The sequence below is a fragment of the Phaseolus vulgaris genome, chromosome 11, assembly GCF_000499845.2.
Source record: "Phaseolus vulgaris cultivar G19833 chromosome 11, P. vulgaris v2.0, whole genome shotgun sequence".
In the NCBI taxonomy this organism is placed as follows: domain Eukaryota; kingdom Viridiplantae; phylum Streptophyta; class Magnoliopsida; order Fabales; family Fabaceae; genus Phaseolus; species Phaseolus vulgaris.
Window position 1 is genome coordinate 42354730 of NC_023749.2, and position 18896 is coordinate 42373625.

Here is an 18896-nt window from a genome sequence, read left to right on the forward strand (position 1 = left end):
TTCAAGGGGTTTAGAAGTAAAAACATTTTTCAGTTTGAAAGAATGTTTTATTTGCTTCCCCTTTTGACATGCTTAACATATGTGGTCTTTCTCAAACTTGAGTTTGGGTAAACGTACCACAAGATCTTTTGAGATCAAGTTATTTAGATCATGCATGTGGATGTGTACATTTGGTTAGAAGGCAGCCAATAGATGCAGAATGTGAGATACCAAGAAGATAAACATTGTTGATCCTTTTACCAATCAACAAAACTTCTTGTGATTTGGACAGCCGTATTTCACACGTGTTGGGCTTGAAGGTTACTTGATAACCTTTGCCACTCAGTTGGCTTATGCTAAGGAGACTATGCTTGAGTCCTTCCACAAATAGCACATCATGAATCAAGAAGGTGTTCTTTGTCTCTAATGGTTCCTTTTCCAAGAATTTTCCCTTTGTTGTTGTCTCCATAAGTCACATGACCTTCTTGCTTAAGGAGAAGATTGACAAACTTGGTTCTATCCCCTGTCATGTACTTAGAACAACCACTGTCCATGTACCACATATGTTGATTTCCCATTAAAGAAAACTGCAAGAAACAAGATCAAAAAGCAAGATTTGGTCCCCTTTTAAGTTTGGGTCCATGGACATTAATTGGATCATTAGGAACCTTAGAATTCTTAGGAACCCATTTCAAAACACCCTTGGGAACATAAAATTTCCTAACTTTGTGGAATCTAATAGAGTGACCCTTCTTCATACAGTAAAAGCATGAAACAATCAGTCGTTTTGACAATTCAATCGGTTGTTTTTCAGATAAGCTTGAAAAAGGCTTTGAAACTGTTCTTTTTTTGCTGTGTGGATTAAAATCCAAATCCAACTTTGCCAAAAACACATTTTTGATATGCAAGAACAATTTCAAAGTTTGATTGGCCTTTTGAAAACTTATCTATTACAAGATAGTGAACCTTCTTTTGAAAGGATTCACAATTTTCACAAAAGCTACAATCACATTTGCAAGAAGAGTTTTTGTAAATCATTTCCAGATTTTCAAAATCATTTTTCGAATTGTTCAGCTCTTCTTCCAATGTCTTGACTCTTTTTTCCAGCCAATTATTCATGCCTTTCAAGCGGTTGTTCAAAAGGGCCAACCTATTAGCTTCTTCATGAGTCTCTTTAAAAGCATAAAAAAGTAGGTTGTAATTTTCAAAGTTTATTAAGGTGCTGGAACTTACACTGCTTGTCTCTGATTCTCCATTTACCATCAAGCACAAATTTGCCTCTTCATCTCCATTTGATGATTAGCTAGAGGAAGAAACATCATTATCTTGCCAAGCAATGTAGGCTCTTTTAGCTTTGCCCTTCTTCTCAAATTTCTTGCTTGCTCCTCTCTCCTTGCTTTCACTGTTGGGACAATTAGCTTTGATATGACCCTGTTTACCACATCCAAACCAGGTATAATTGTTAGCATTAAAATCATTAAGTTTCTTGTTGTTATATGATAAATGCCAATGTGTAGTTTTTATGATTGAGAAAATTGAACACTTTGGAACTTAATTGTTGCTTTATGTTAGAAAATTACCCTAATATGAGAATTATTGAATCCGATTATATATTTTGAATTAAGAAACAAATGAAGAAATTTCATCTCAATTTTTGTGTAAATTGCAGATGACTATGAAGCATTGAAAGAAAGAAAGCAAAAACTTAATTGGATCACAAGAAGATTTAGCTCAAGCAAAACTGTCCAGATTTGATTAAAGGTGCAGTACTAATCTAGCTCAGGCTAGAATTGCTAGCTCAAGCTAAAAATGCACCGAAAGATCTAGCTTAAGCTAAATTGGCTCGCTTGAGCTAAAGTTCAATATATAAATTTTGAAACACAACTAAAAAGGAGGCGGGGGAAAAAGATTGGATTTTTATAGAGAGAGAATAGTGAGAGAAGAAGAAGGAGAACTCTATTATAGGAGAAGAACTTGCTCATATCAGCTCTTCTTATGCAATCCAGATCAAGAATGAAGACTGGAGGAGCTGTCATGAGTGGCTAAGTGCTTTCTAACTTGGGATTGAATGTAATCTACTTTAATCAAATGTATTCTTGGTGATATATATATATATATATATATATATATATATATATATATATATATATAATATTCTCTTTTCTACTTGTTCTTGGTATTTTCGTTTCATGCTTATTGCTTGATTCTATCTGATCAATGGAGTCTTGATTTTGATCCTTAAATTTAACTGGAAAGTACTTTTAAGGATCTAAAATAGACGAAAATACTTGATAACTTGTAATGCTAGGAATAGATTTCAAATTATTGATTGAATCATAATTTTGTTCTTAAAGTTGGATGATTTGTTAAATATCTGAGGAATCAGTGTTTGAGAAATTATCTTTTGAATTTCATCTGTGAGGAATCAAGGTGAATGACTTTAAATTAAGAATCAAGAAGAAGTATTTTTGAGTATTATATATTGTATTATTCAAAAATAGAGATGATTGAGATAGATGCAATTCAATCCCAAGTATCTTTCTCTATATTTGATAAGTTAGTTTTGTTACGTCTTGAATCAAACCCTAAACCTTTGAGTTACTTCTTGTGAAATCTTTAATTTGGTTATGAAAAAGTTCTCAAAATTATTTTCTATACTTAATGAGTTTTATAACAGAACATCTTAATTAGAATAGTTCCCTGTGGGTTCGACATTCGTACTTTAAAGAGTACTATATTACAGTTGATTCGGTACACTTGCCGAGAAAAATCAACATTATACCTATTTGAGGATTGGTTCTTGTTGTTGTTCTTCTTCAAGAACTTGCTGAATTTTCTGGTGAACAAGTTAAGAGTTTCTCCATCAATCTCCTCACTTGATTCTTGACCATCTCTGTGACCAACAACTTTTAAAGCAATGGTCCTTACATGCTTCTCTTCATGCTCTTGATCATTCAGCCGGTTCATCTCAAGTTCATGTTCCCTAAGCTTACCAAACAAAGGTTGTAGTCAAGGTAGTCAAATCCTTGGATTTAGAGATAGCAGTGACTTTAGGCTGCCAAGATCTATCCAAGCATTTGAGGATCTTGATGTTAAGTTCCTCCCTTTGAAAGATTTTTCGAAGGCTGATGAGATGGTTTACAATATGAGTGAATATCTTTTATAAGCAATGGTCTCCCTTTCAGCATTCTGAACATTTCATACTCCTGAATTAGAGCATGCTTTCTTGCTCTCTTCACATCAGTGGTTCCTTCGTGTGTAACTTCAAGAATATCCCACATCTCTTTTGCTAAGCGGATTGTGAAACCCTGAAAAACTCATCAAAATTTAGAGCAGATGTAATGATGTTTTTAGTAATATAATCAAATTGAGCTCTTTTGCTTTCTGTCTCTAGGTTTCTGTATGAAAGCATCATCTTTTTCAAACTTTGGAATAAAAGGGTCATTTTCAATGGCATCCCAGATTCCTCTATCAATTGATTCCACAAAGATTTTCATTCTGACCTTCTAGAACTGATAATTCAGACCACAACGCAGAGGTGGCCAGTTTATTGAAGCACCCTCCCCAAAGAGTAGTTTTTCAGCCATGAAAAAGGTTTTAAGGATCCAAAACTTGAATGACTTTCAAGAACTTGGCTCTTGATGCCAATTGTTAGAATTGTAGGCCTTAAACAAGAGGGAGTTGAATTGTTTATGAAAGATTTTCGCAGATATTGAAGGTAGATTGAAAGACAATGACGAATCAATCAATTAGACAATTGTAAAACAAATTAGAAAATTGATTTTAGTTTGATTACAGAAAATCAACCGGTTGTTTTTGCGAAACAATTAGTTGTTTATACTAGCAATGTTGAAAAATCAAAGGAAAAGAAATTTTAAATTGAGTTAGGATAAAGAGATTAAAATAGAATGTTTATACTAGTTCACTCTTTACCAAGAGCTACATCCAGTCCTCAGCAATCATTGAGAATTCGCTAAGTAATCAAACCTTGATTACAAACAACACACCAAAGTGGTGATTTCGAACCCTTCAAGAACACACACCAACTTTGACAAACACCACACAGTTTTCAAAACAACCTCTGAAACTGCACAACACCACATCACACAAAAATAAAGTGATCAAGAAATAAAATAATGGAATACACTTGGGTACAGTCAAAGATTAAAGTACAAAGAGTACAGGACAATCCTATTCCACACTTGAGAATGATATAAAACACTTTGAAATCTTGAAAAACTGATTTTGGTCTATGCCCAGTTCTTCTGCTAAGGTCCGTCTAATATTTGGTGTGGTCTTGACTTGATTGCTGAGATGACTGGTCACAATGTGAATTGTCTCTTGAGTCCTTGGACATCTTCTTGGCTACTTGGATTGTATCATGCCCCCCAAGTTGGAGAGAATTCGACCTCGAATTTAGAATTCTTGCAACTAACATAGTTAGTTTGTTCACATATAAGATATTGCGAGGTGTGGAATGTGAAGTAAACTTATGTTTAATCATTTTTTGGAGTTTGGATGGTATGGTTCTAGTTACATGTAATGTTTGTAGAGAATGTGTAGGATCAAAGGTAATTTGGAGTGAAAAACTTCTTATAAGGTGTAAACCTTTAGAAGAATTTTGAAAAATATTCCCAACTTTCTCTAACAAATGTTGCATGTAATTATAGTTATGAAGAAATAAACAAGAGAAGGAAAGAAAGTATCGTAGTGTGCCGGTAGTTTTTATTTTTGGACAAATCAACATTACGATTTTCACCACGTTTGGTGAGGTGATGAACCCCGTTTTATTATTTTCGTCATTTTTTTCATTTTTCATTTTTTCTTGGTCTTGATTTACCTCTTTTATCATTATGGTTCATTTATTTGGCAATTAGTAGTAATGCGCCCAAAATATAGACATTTAAAGCATTTTTTACTTGAGGTTTTGGTGGGTGATTTAGGAGTAGAAGGTTTATGATGTGGGGTGGTTTCTTTTGAGAAATTGGAAGGAGAATTTTGGTTTTGAAATTTGTTTTTCCCTTCCCAGATGATTAGTAAAAGTCATCATTATGATTATTTTTAAAAGAATTTTTCAAAACTTGTGATTCAACTTTGATCACTAGGTGAACCAATTTTTCCAAAGAAGTATACTCATATAATTCTACAACATCTTGCATTTCTCGCCGTAATCCACTCACAAATATAGTAATATTTGACTCTTCACTTTCATGCATACTAATTTTAGTCAAAGTTACTTCCAAATCTTTAAAATACTCGTCTACACTCCTAGATCCTTGTTGAATTCGTTGGAGCTTCAACAAGAGTTTCTTCCTATAGCAAGGAGGAATAAACCACACGCACATGCATAAGTTTAAATTACTCCAAGAGACCATGATTGGCCTCTTGTTTCACTCAATGTCTATTACAGTTTGATGCCACCATTGAATGGAATGGTCTAAAAATGCTAAGGAAGCTAACCTAACTTTTTGGTCCTCTTCGACCTCATACACATTAAAGATTTGTTCTACTTTGGCTTCCCATTCTAAATACAAATTAGGGTCATTTCCCCCACTAAAACTAGGTAACTTTACAAAATGAAAAGAATTATTTGGTTGTTGTTGGTGTTGATGGCGCCGTTCTTCAAATTTGTGCACTCTCCAATCTTGTTCTTGACTCCGATAGTGCATATGATGTCTAATAGCTCTTCTAGGCTCCCATCTACTTTCTCTAGTTTGTCTCTCTTGCGCTTCTTTTAATATTTGCAATCTTTCCACTAGTTGTCTTATTTCCTCGTCTTTGTGGGTCATTTGTCTCTTGGCATCCACAAGCTCCCCCAAATGATTTTCCTTTTGAGGTGATTGTGACTTTGAAGATTCTCCTAAATACAAATGAGCCATAATTTTGCACAAGGAAACAAACAATTAGTGAAATTTTAATTTAAAACCTCACTCACGTGTATCACTCAAGAAAGATTCGCACTCTAAAAGGTCTACACTTGGTAGCAACACCTCAAGTGAAAGATGACACAGCTCTTACACTTGCTCACCAAAGATCCCCACAACAAAACTTAAGAAAGATTTGAAAGACAAGCAAAAAAAACTTAAAAGAAAGATAGCTAAACCAAATTGGAATTAAGATAATGACAAAACTTTAAGGCAAACAAGAAAAGCACGAATGAAGACTCAAAGACACTTACTTAAACTTTAAACTATGAAGTTTTAATTTTCTTAGAAATTGTAAAAGAAAGAAGGATAAAATTCCACAAATATGAAAACAATTTGCCACATAAAAAGAATCATCCTTTCAGTAATTTTGAACTTGAAAAGTGAATTACACTAACTTTTTTTTTTCTTTGCTTTTGTTTTATGGATTCAAAATGTCCATAATATTGGCATGCATATTTTAATTCACTTTCAATTTTCACAAATAAATTGGGATTCAATTCATATGATCACTTGAATTCTTTGTTTGGAAATAAATTGACTTCTACTCAAACAAACTTCTAGTTGCTTTTAGTTCTTCACAATTAAAATAAAAATAAGTAGAAAGGATTTACAGACTCCTAGAACACTAAGAACATAAGACTCAAGCAAATGAGGTAAGGAAGAAAAATTGACACAAAAAAATTCAAAAGCAGAATTTAAAGTGCTTAATGAATAAAAAGCGGAATTGTAAATGACATGAATTTAAAGGAGAAAAAGAAAGGTGCTGAATTGTAAAGCGGAAATTAAATTGCTTGAAGGTAAAAGCAAGAAATGAAATGTGTTGAAAAATTAAAGGCAAAACTCAACTCAAAAAAGATAAGCACAATTAGAACCATGCTTTGATTACCAAATGATGTGAGTTGATTTTAGACTTGCACATTTTATTGGTTGCTCTTTGTTTATGATTTTAGATTTAGCAATTTAAGGTGAGAACCCTAAGAAGATTTCCACTGGACACGAACTTGACGAAGTGGTTAAGTAAGTGTGAAGGTCACTTCAGAAGGGCAAAAAGAAAAGACAATTATAAGGTGACAAATGATGTAGTAGAATTAGAGATAAGGAACAACTAAAGAGAACCAACAATTTAAAGACAACATAAAGGAACATAGAGGAAGGGGAATGGAAGGTGCAAAAAGGAATTGAAAAGGGGAACAAATGAAGAGAACTTATTGGGAGAAAGGAAGTGACGCCACTTGGAGTAGAGGGTCTCCAAGATGAGTGATGCAAGAGTCGCCACTTGAGATATTACCCACCCAAGATAAGACCCAAAGCCGCCACTTGGGATATTACCCACCAGAGATAAGACCCAAATAACTCAGAGCACTCAAACTCACAAATTCACTCAAGCAGAGTTTCTCTGCTTCCAATTTCAAGTTGAAACTACATGAGGCAAGACACCCTATTTATAGGAAAGGGTGCCTTGGTGGGCAAGATGGGTGAAGGGTAGAAAAGGCAAGGGAGAAGGGCTGCCTACGGTGTTGACCATGGTCAAAACCACACCTTTAGGCATAGCTTCTAGAAAGTAGGTTAAAAACCCTAATTTTAGGTGCCTTGTCTTGAAACAATGGGCTTAGTTCAAGCCCATTTCGCTAAGTACACTCCATTTTATGCTATGTGAACCTACTCTAGCCTATTTTTCTATTTGGACCCCATACAAGTGAGCCTAAATTATTTACAAATATGTTTTTATCTTTTAAAAAGACCAGAAGAAAGAACAGTTGATGTTCTAGTCTATGCTAGTTCTTCTTCTACTGAGGTCCGTCTAATATTTGGTGGGGTCTTGACTTGATTGCTGAGATGACTGGTCACAATGTGAATTGTCTCTTGAGTCCTTGGTCATCTTTTTGGCTACTTGGATTGTATCATTCAAGAGTGTAAAAAAACTTCTTTAAACTTTAATCAAATGGTCAAAGCATTTAATTTAAGAACCAAAAGCAGTTAGAATCATTTAAAACAAATTAAAGTCATTTAACAGAATTCTGTTAAGGTTTTCAGAAAATCAACCGATTGAAATCACGAGTCAACCCATTGAATTGGCTTGACAGCAAAGTCAAATAAATTCAAGCTTTTTCAAATCTTATTCAAAATACACTAAATGTAAAACAACCGGTTGAATAGTCATTTCAATAGATTGAATTTTCATTTTCTTTAGATAACATATATTTTTCAAAAGGATTAAAATTCATTTAACCTTGGATCATCACAAGAAATGGATTAACAAATTCAACTACTTATAGACACACACAACCAGTAGAGAGGATCTTCATGCATTCCACCTGGATTTGGAGACATCAAAGCACCTTGTTCAACAGATAGAATAGATCCAAAGAGTACTGATATTTTTATTTTTAGTTTTCAACCCCATGAAGTTGCCTAAACTTTTGATCTTCTTTTTTTATTACTAGCTAGTGTTCACAAGGTGTTTTAGTCTGGTTCTGCTCCAGACAAAGGGTTTTCTTCAATGAACTCCTCAAAAGATTTTTTGAAGGAGAAAAAGTTTATTTTAATGTCCGGTTCAGGTTCAGACAAAAGGTTTGTATAAAGTAAATCATCACAAGATTGTTTGAAGGAGAAAGAGTTTATTTTAATGTCTAGTTCAGGTTTAGACAAAGAATTTTCTTGAAGTTTTAGATTACAAAACTAGAGTTTCAAAAATTTATTTTACATGGAAAGAAGAGTGAGTATCAATGGAATTGTTATCCTGATTTTTGGAACAAACTTTATCATTGGAAGAACTTTCAAAAAATTGTTCTTCCTAACTATGAGCATAAAAATTTAAAGGATATGGAGATATAGGTAGAATATCTTTATTAGGAAGGGAAGATATAAGAGAGGGAGAAGGAAAAGAAGTTTTAAGTGTGTAAGATGGTACAATAGAATCAACAAAAGAAACTTTTTGAGAAGTCTTCTCCCTAGAGTGTGATTTAGATGAATAACCTTCCCTTTTGGAATCCTTCCTAGTGTAGAAGGAGCTAGAATATTGCTTCACAATATAGGAATTATAGGATACCTCTTTATTTGGAGAATACGGTTGCTTATAAAGTTCAGTGTTTGGATAATACCCTTCCTCGTGTCTACCCCAAAGTCTATGTGAAATGTCTCCATATTTACTCCTAGACCTGTGTGTTTTACTTACCTGAATTTGTTTATATTGTATAAGGAGTTCCTTTATCACAGAAAGGTTTTTGGTTTGTTGGTCTAGTTGGAAACGGATATCATGTTGAGTTTGAGCATGTATAATGTCATGAACACCATACTAATTAAATTATCCACTCATGGTTGATTGTAAAAAACTTTTCACAACTGTTTGAAAGAAATAACAAGAGTGAATACGAAAAAAAAGTCAAAGTAAGAGAATTTGGTAAAACAATATTATGGGTGGAGTTTAGTAAAGGAAGTAAAAGTGAGAAAGTTTCAACTTCACTCCCATGAAAGTGAGGTGATTCACAAGGACTTCTTAAGTACCAAGACTTTCCTAGCTAGAGCTTACCTTAAAGATATCTCAAAAAAAATTTCAAAAGAAAATTTCAAAATAATTTTGGAAAACAAGAAAAAAATTATGTGTATATGGAAATGCTCTTAAAAATCAAAGAAAGATTATTTAAACACAAGAAAATGAACACCCTAAGGTATCACATAAACGTATAAAGCAAGAAAAAGAAATAAAAGAAGAAAATATTAAAGACAACAAGAAGAAATGCAAATGTTAGGCGAGACCTGTGGTGATAGTGCAATGAACACTGAGAGCTCACTGACACACTAATGCACGAAAAATATTACAAAGTTTAGTGGGATTTCTTATTGGAGCATTTTTCCAAACAACGAAAAAGAAAAGAAATTACTCAAGCAAAAATGTAAAAGACACAAAATTCTGTGATACAAAATTACAAGTGAAATCAAAAGTGTTTAGTAAATCTGTAAATGAAGTGTGTTGATTTTATTGCTTTGAAATGATGTAGTCTGAAAAGGTTTCTATGGGACCCCTTTTCCGCTTCTTAGTAGATAGTCTAGACAACCATAGTAGAATTCCCAAGAAAGTTGAACCACCCCACTTCTTGACGGAAGCCAAAAAAAAAAAAAGCAAGAAAAGCTCAAATTTAAAAAGTTAAACTCAAAGAACATAAGATGCAAAAAAAAAAAAAAACGAATGGAGAGCCAATAAAAGAGAAGCAAGGCAACCAAGAAAAAATCAGCCCAAGCAAAAGAACTTAAGAAAAAATTAAAATAAAAATTCTAGAGGGGGATGGCAGGGATTGTTTCAGAATCCATATGTATTTTTTCACAAAGCTTTGGAATCTGAAATTTTTATTGTATATTCTGAGCTCAAAAAGGAACAAAATGCCACAAATTTGAGGACAAATAGATATATATATACATAGAGAAACAAATCAACGAAACTTGTAAAAACGCAAACAGTTTACCAGCCAAGGAGATCTGGTTTTAGAACTGGCAGATTGGATTGTAAAATTTATGGTAATTTTTATATAGAAAATTTTAATATGAAATTTTAACTAGAGATAGGTAAGATATGAAAAGAGATATGGTAAAATTTTCAGGCTAAATCACCAAGGGAATTAGGTGCATAAAATTTAAAACCGAGAGCAAAACTTTTCACAAGATTTGGATACGAATTGAGGTCACATAAATTTTCAAAACTGAATGTAAAGCATAAAATTATGGAAACTGAATAGAAACCTAATGGAAGCAAGAACAATGGACAAAGTTCTCAAGAAACAGTGAGAAAAAAATGCACGAACGCACCAAGGAACGAATAGCAAGTGAGTATACTCAAGACTAGGCAACACAAGATAAACCACACGAAAAATTAAGCAAAACAGAAGCAAAACTTTAAGCAAACAGTTTGTCTGCACTAGAGAATTTTATCAAACACATTGTAGACAACACTAACACATGAATTATGATAGTGACAAACATAAGAAATATTTCAACATGACAATGGACATGCAAGAATTAGGAACACTAAACAACACCTAAACACACACATACACTGAATTAAACACAACAAAGAACAAGAAACACAAGATGAAAGAATAAAAAATAGCAAGAACATCACAGTTTGGTAAGGTGATGTGCGGACAGTATGGACTTGATTTTAAGAGAAAATATACCGACAAAACTCAAGATAAACCAAGGGAATCACATACAATACATATTAATTGGTATAAGATGAAAGAAAACTTGATGAATGTTTCACAAATGCAAGAAACAACAAGAACAAATGAAGAACAATAAGGTTAGGCAGTGGAACTCACCAGAATGTATTTGATGAATGTGGCACTGAATTTAAACGATGAAAACTTGATGTTCAAGCAGTGGAAAAGAATTATAAACAATAGAAACTGATTTTAAACGGTGGATATTGAAGAAAACATGAAGAACATTCAAGAACAAGTGTTGAAACAGAAGAAAAAAAATTGTAGTGTTTTGACTTAGCTTGGCCGAAGGATTTTTGTGTTTTCTGATCCACCTGATGCAATCCAAGCTCTTGAATGGATAATGCAACAGACGGTTAAGAGGTACTAGGTTTTGGGAGTTTGATGGTGCAATGAAGGGGAAGGAGGTTTGCCCAACCTTTCTAGGTTAATTAGGCCAAAAAGGCTCACTAGCAAGAGAGATTTGAGAGAGAATGATTGTTCCAATTTAGAACTCTTCATTCATTTAATTGCAAATCTGAATACATGGATGGATTGTAGGGTATTTATAGATGAAGGTAGCTTGCTCCTCAAGCTACCATGAATCTAGTTAAGTAGACTTAACTATGGTGAGTATGGTGGATTAAGGAAGTCATGTGCACTATTCTAAGGTTCTCTAGAAGCCTTTACTTGTGTGACAAGTTTAGGGTTTCTAGAGTATCCTTATTTCATCTATAAAATATTCTAAGTGAAAATATAAATCCTATGCCAGTTATTTCTACTATTGATACAGATAGTTCATTTGTCTTTTATTCTTGTGTATGGTGACTTTGGATGGTCCTCTTGTAGGGTTCACTGGAGATCAGGTAGCATTTCACGACTATGTAGAGGTACGCACAACCTTACGAACATCAAAGTGATGAATACTACTACAATGAAGTATATAATAGTCAACACTTTATCTTCTTACAATTTACTTTTTGAACAACCATCACTGAATAAGTTAGGTGCAGTGGTCTCCATTTGGCACCAAAAGTTGAAGTTACCATCCCTAACGAAAAGGTAAGATAGATAATTAAAAGTAGCCCATAAGTGCTATGACAACAACTTAAGAACCCACAGGGGAACATATGTTATAACTATCTGTATAGGGGTGCCAGACATCGAGACCGACTATTGAGAGGTTCAAAGCGAGAGGTGTCCCAAGCCCATCGAAGAAGTATGAGAAATAGAGTTAGAAGGAAGAAAATTCAAGATTGGCGCATCTTTGGAAGAAAATATGGAAACCATGTTGAAGAAGACATTATCCCACAACATAGACACTTTTGCATGGTCAGCCGCAGATATGCCCCATATTGACCCCGACTTCTTATGCCACCACTTGACGATAGAAACGAGTGTCAAGTCGGTGGTGCAAAAAAGGAGAAAGTTCAATGAGGAGAAACACTTGGTTATGAAGGAAGAAACTTAGAAGCTGGTGGAAGCCAATCACATCAGGGAAATCCAGTATCCTTAGTGGTTAACGAATGTAGTGATGGTGAAGAAATCAAATGGAAAGTGGAGGATGTGTATGAACTTTATGGATCTAAAGAATATTAACTTTATTTTGGGCTTGTATTTAGGTCATTTCCTTGGGCCATGTTTTGGGCCAATTAGAGTTGGATGTAAATAAATAAATAAAAAAAAGTCTAACTAGTGTTACAATTGAACCTCCTTGGACCCAATGCAACTCTAGACCATCTAGGATGCACAAATAAATTACTAGAGTGCAAATAGAAAGCATGGAGTGGCAAGGAAGGCACGAAGGTCCACATTTCATCCCCTCAATGGAGAGGATTCCCACCAATACCAAAAGGCCATTTGTATTCATGGGAGTGGAAAGGGTTCTCTCCAATTATAGGAGGACACTTGTCAACCTCTAATTTGCGAGGATTTGCTCCAATTAGAGAGAGTCATTTGTCCTTCTATGAGTGAAGAGTTTTTAGAATTAAAACATACATCTTGGCTACCCATAGAACTATAAATACAAGTGCTAGCTCCCTTGTAAATTAGCTTAGAATTGATTAAATAATTGTTGTCCAAATTTGTGCACATCTTGTCTTCTTTGCTCATTCTTTGCTAGCACTTGTTTTGTGTCTAGCTTAGAATCTCTTTGGAGTTGACCTAACCTCTCTTAAGCTTCATTATCATTCTCCATACACCAATAACTCACAGTTTCTTTCACTCATTTTATCCACCAATAACTCACAGCTAGGATTTCATCAATTGGTATCTAAAGCCTTGGTTGTCTTCAAGAGATAATTTGTTCTAGCTTGTATTTTTCTTTTTCTTTTTTCTGTCTTGTTTACTCATTGTTTTTAGTGTCTTGAATTTGTTTTTGTTTTATTGCCACCATTTATTTCTTTTTTTGCTTGGTTTAATCGGTTCAAATAGCTTATCTTCCTTGAACCATCTATATTAGTGTTTAGGAGTTGTTTTTATGTTTGCTTGTGTCCTTTTGAATTTTATTTATTTTTTAGTCTTATTTCATTTGCATTTTGTAAAAATTGTTTATATTGGTTGCATTTTCATTTTATTTCTAGTTGTCTAAAGTCATGTTTTTTCAAATAATTAGTACTACATGACCAAATGGTCAAAATAAAAAGACTCTCCGAGGTTAAACGATCATCGGATAAAAAAAGTTAATTCAAGATTAAAACATTGTGAAATTAATGCAATTTATTCTCAAGGAAAAAAGGAACTTTATAAACATAGTGAATACATAATATAAAAAACATATATTACATATTCTAGGGATCAACAAGTTTCTATCTACAACATTTTTCTCTAAAATAAATTGGTTTACATTTGTGGAAGGGGAAAATGTAAGGCCAAGTGTATCGCCTTAATAAAACCCTCGGCATATCCTCCCAATCCCACTTCATCTAGTTAAGCATTGTCAACTTTAAGATTTACATCCTTTTGACACATTTGATTTTATTCCTCTTGAAAGCGATTGTTTTTCTCATCAAGCTCTTTTAGTTTCTCTTTTAAGAGTGTTGGCATCTTCAATATTTTCTTTAAAAAGCCCCAACTTAGCTTCCAAATTCTTCATATTTCCCTCACTTTGCACAATTTCTAGGGATTGAGATGAAAGAGTCACCTCTACCTTGACTTTTTTTCTTTAAAAGGTCTTATACTTCCATCAGTCATTCGAATAACATTGGCAAAATTTGCTCCTTTAACCAAGAGTATATCACATATGGCCTTATTGTTAATTTAACATAAAGGTGATGGATTGGAGAATCCATGGAGTGACAACGGAATTAACGATGTTTTGCACCGAAAATGAAATTATTTGATGAAGTTTTCAACTCATACAACTTAATCTTCTTATGTGTATATGTATGTATGTGAGAGCTAGTATTCGTGATAACCATACTTTGTAATTTACTTTTTGGATAACATTTCCTCAAAATAAATAGTATTTAATAAATTTTCTCGTTTGTAAAATGATAATCATTATAAAATTGAAAATTTGTAATTATTTATATATTAATTATAACTTTTTTATTTTAAGTATTACTTTTGTATGTATTATTTAAATTAAGTAATTAATAAAATTATTTAAAATTAATCAATATATTTACTACTTTATCCCTTTTAAAGAGACTCGCTATACTCATTAAATTAATCAATATAATTATTTAAAAGTTAAATTGTATATTTAGACCTTTAACATTGTTAAATATATCTTCTTTTTATATATGCCTCTATTATTTGTAATTTTTACAATCATCGTAACGTTAAAAGAAATCATAATGATATAAAGATTAAATATTGCATTTTTTAAGTCTTACATTTATATAGATTACAACTTTAAATTTATTGAAGAAGCTGCCATTTTTAAATATGTATATTATATCTACTGAGATTTTGATTTTTAAAATGGCATTTCTAAATTGTCTGATAGAAACAACATAATGAAAATAACACTAAATGCAATTAGTATTACTGTTAATTTTTTTTTTTATCGGCAATAATTACTGTTACACATACACAAACACAAAAATATTAACCTACCAACCTTAAACAAAAATTTAAAAAATTGAAATGCTTAAATAAATTGAAAGCAAAACATACCGATTCTAGTGGAGAGAACAAGCAGAACAAACAGAATTGAAGAGAACATATTCATCTTAATTTGATTTTAAATTATTGCACTCCTTCCTTACCTAATGATTTGATATGAAGTTTTTGAAAGAAACACATATATATAGATTGATAAAAATATATAAATAGATAGATAGATAGGTAATAATGGCTTATTGTGAAGAAAATATTATGGGAATCTTCCTTTAGAGAAAATTTACTCTCCAAATAAAAATTACAAGAAAAACATTAATTATCAATTAATTTAAAATTCAAAAATAATTAAAAACTACTTTATAGATTTTTATTAATAATAGAATCTACTTTATTAATAAATTTAAATTATTTTTTAAAGTAGCATTATATTTATTAATTATTATAAGTATTAGTAAAAATAAAATACCTTCTATTTTCAATTAAAACAAATGATAAATTAAATACATTCCTATTAAAGTAAAAAATTATACATAATTATAAGGTAATTTTCATCATGTAACACCCCATAATTTACATATAACTATTACAATACCGGTTCTACATATTTCTATACAAGCTTACAGTTTTTCAAAATATTCCTAATACGTGATTAGGACATATAGAAATACAAATATTTACAATATAAGTTTCAAAATCAACGCCTTAAAACTCTTCTGATCCTCAGACACATGTAAGATCATCTGCTCGTGTACGTAGTACAGTCATCGCAATTCAAACACAGCAAGAAAAGCAAGGGTAAGCTAGTGAAAATAGAATTTTATAATATACGCAATTAAATCAAAAGAGAAAACCAAGTTACATGATCAATTTCTCAAATTATACAATCTTCTTCAAATCCCAACATTAAAACAATCACATAGATCTCACATGGATCTACACATCCAAGATATTCAACAAACAACGTCTTCCGGAAGACCCGTATTAAGTAAGTCCTACCAGAGACTAACACCTGATCCAAAGATTACCAGCGAATCCAACAGAAAGGATCAGGGTAAGTTCAATACAACCCAAGCCGTGCATCTCATATGTCACGGTGTGCATGAACTTCCCCATCAGCTTCTCACCACCTGATATCTTAGTCTATGTGACTTAGATCATCAGTGAAGCTCGGAGATATCTGTTACCACATAGGCATCAATACTTAATACACAACAAACATCAGTCCATACATTATCCCAAATGTATGAAGTCAATTCCATACCATTTCGTCATACAATATCATTCAAAAAGTGATCCAAAATATTCAAAAGTCTATTTGACGTAAAAAAAACACTTTAATACTAAATCATCAAAACCGAATATTTCCACAAATTTAAATAATATATAAACAAACAACCCAATATATAAACACACAACATTCCTGCAAGAGAAAAATTGGGACCACGTCCCTTCCGCATTCAGATCTTCTATCCTAGCGTGCTATAAAAAAATTAAATTTAGCTTCCCTTACCTCAATTGCTTGCTTTCCAAGCAACTTCTAGAATTTTATTCCCCACAGTCTGGATAAGCTTCAAGATTTACGGGCCTAATGCAAGTTATCCAAACATAACAAAAATTCAGTATATAATAGAATAAGTTGAGAGGATTAAACTTCTCAACTAAGCCCACAAAGATTGATGACTAAATCCTAAGGAAAAACATAGAACAAAGGATATTTAGAGTAAAAATGAACTTACTCTGTTTGAAAATCTGATCGGGTAGAAATGTTCCTTAACTCCTCTGCTACAACGTGGTATGATTAGATTCTAAAATAAATGAGGTATGAAGTGAGAAATTAAGAGAGAAGGGAGAGGAGAGAAATGGAGAAAGAGAGAAATGGAGATAAGGAAGAAAAAGAAGAAGAAAGAAACTGTGCATGTGCAGGGGGTCTCTGTTTCTGCTTTTTTTAAAAGAAAAGGTGCGGTTACACATCCTATAAAAAAAGTAAACAAATATACATTTTTATCAAAATTAAATTTTAAATAAATATTAAAATACAATTATACTATTTATAATACATGCATAATAGAAATTAAAATTATGCATCTAAAACTTAATGGAATAAATATTTTTTTTCTTATTTATTATTTAATTATCCATATATAACTTAATTAATATTTTAAGGAATTATAATTTATATTATTAAAATAAGGATTAAATATGTTTTTCGTCATTGTAAAATAAGGCGAAATTGATTTTCGTACCTAACGAAACTTTAGAGCTTGGTGGTGCTTGTAGTAAGGAAATTATTACAATGGATTCTTGCAAGCGGACACAGTTAACTTTTTTTGAAGTGACATAGAATTTCAACGTGGACTATATTATAATATTATAACATCGACGCTAGTGACGAGTCACTATCCATGTCAGTGTGAAAGTTCAGGTACTAAATCCATGTTTAACTTTATTTTGTTTAGATATAATAATTTTTTTTTATAAAAAGTTTTAATTTTTTTAAAAAATATGTTATAATTAATATTTTTATTTATATTAAAATATGATCTTATAATTATAATATATATTTATAATTAATATAAATGTGACTATTTATTTATTAATATTAATTATAATATTTATTATTTATATTAATTATAATTATAAGATCAAATTTGAATATTAATTATAATATTGATATTAATTATTATACTTCCATCAGTCATTTAAATAACATTGGCAAAATTTGCTTTGCTCCCTTTAACCAGGAGTATATCACATCCGTTAAGTAAGGCCTTATTTTTAATTCAACATAAAGGTGATGGTTTGGAGGATCCATGGGATGACTGCGGAATTAACGAGGTTTTGTACCGAAAATGAAATTATTTGATGAAGTTTTCAACTCACACAACTTGATCTTGATCTCCTTATGTGTGTATTTGTATGTATGTGAGAGGTAGCGTTCATGATAACCATACTTTGTAATTTACTTTTTAGATAACATTTCCACAAAATTAATTGTATTAGATGAATTTTCTCGTTTGTAAAAAATAATCATTATAAAATTGAAAATTTGTAATTATTTATATATTAATTATAACTTTTTATTTTAAGTCTTACTTTTATATGTATTATTTAAATTAAGTAGTGAATAAAATTATTTAAAATTAATCAATATATTTACTACATTATCCCTATTAAAGAGACTTCTATACTCATTAAATTAATCAATATAATTACTTAAAAGTTAAATAGTATATTAAGAACTTTAACATTGTTAAATATATTTTCTTTATATATATATATATATATATATATATTTATTGAATTCCTGTATTATTTGTAATTTTTACAATTGGTAACGTTAAAAGAAATCATAATGATATAAAGATTAAATATTGCATTTTATAAGTCTTACATTTATATAGATTACAACTTTAAATTTATTGAAGAAGCTGCCATTTTCAAATATGTATATTATATCTACTGAGATTTTGGTTTTTAAAATGGCATTTCGAAATTGTCTGAGAGAAACAACATAATGAAAATAACACTAACCCCTGTTTGCTTCCATGGATGTACTGTTCAAGAGGAAGGATGTGAGTGGATATCCATGGTTTGGATCAAGGGATGTGCAGGGAAGTGAAGGAGAACAATAAATATCCTCTCCCCTCAAAATGAAGAGATGTAGAAGGAAAGCCATGTCAGCATCCCTTATTTCCAAATTTACCCTCATTTGAATGTATCACAATGCTTC

General features: G+C 31.8%; 1 long non-coding RNA gene across 1 annotated transcript; it reads right to left on the reverse strand.

Annotated features, from left to right (window-relative positions):
* Window positions 1-1223: 1223 nt before the first annotated feature.
* On the reverse strand, window positions 1224-17071 carry LOC137826341 (uncharacterized). Its single transcript, XR_011083477.1, has 3 exons — window positions 16903-17071; window positions 16677-16751; window positions 1224-1410 (listed from the first exon to the last, which is right to left on the reverse strand). It is a non-coding gene; the product is annotated as an uncharacterized lncRNA (long non-coding RNA).
* Window positions 17072-18896: the final 1825 nt, after the last annotated feature.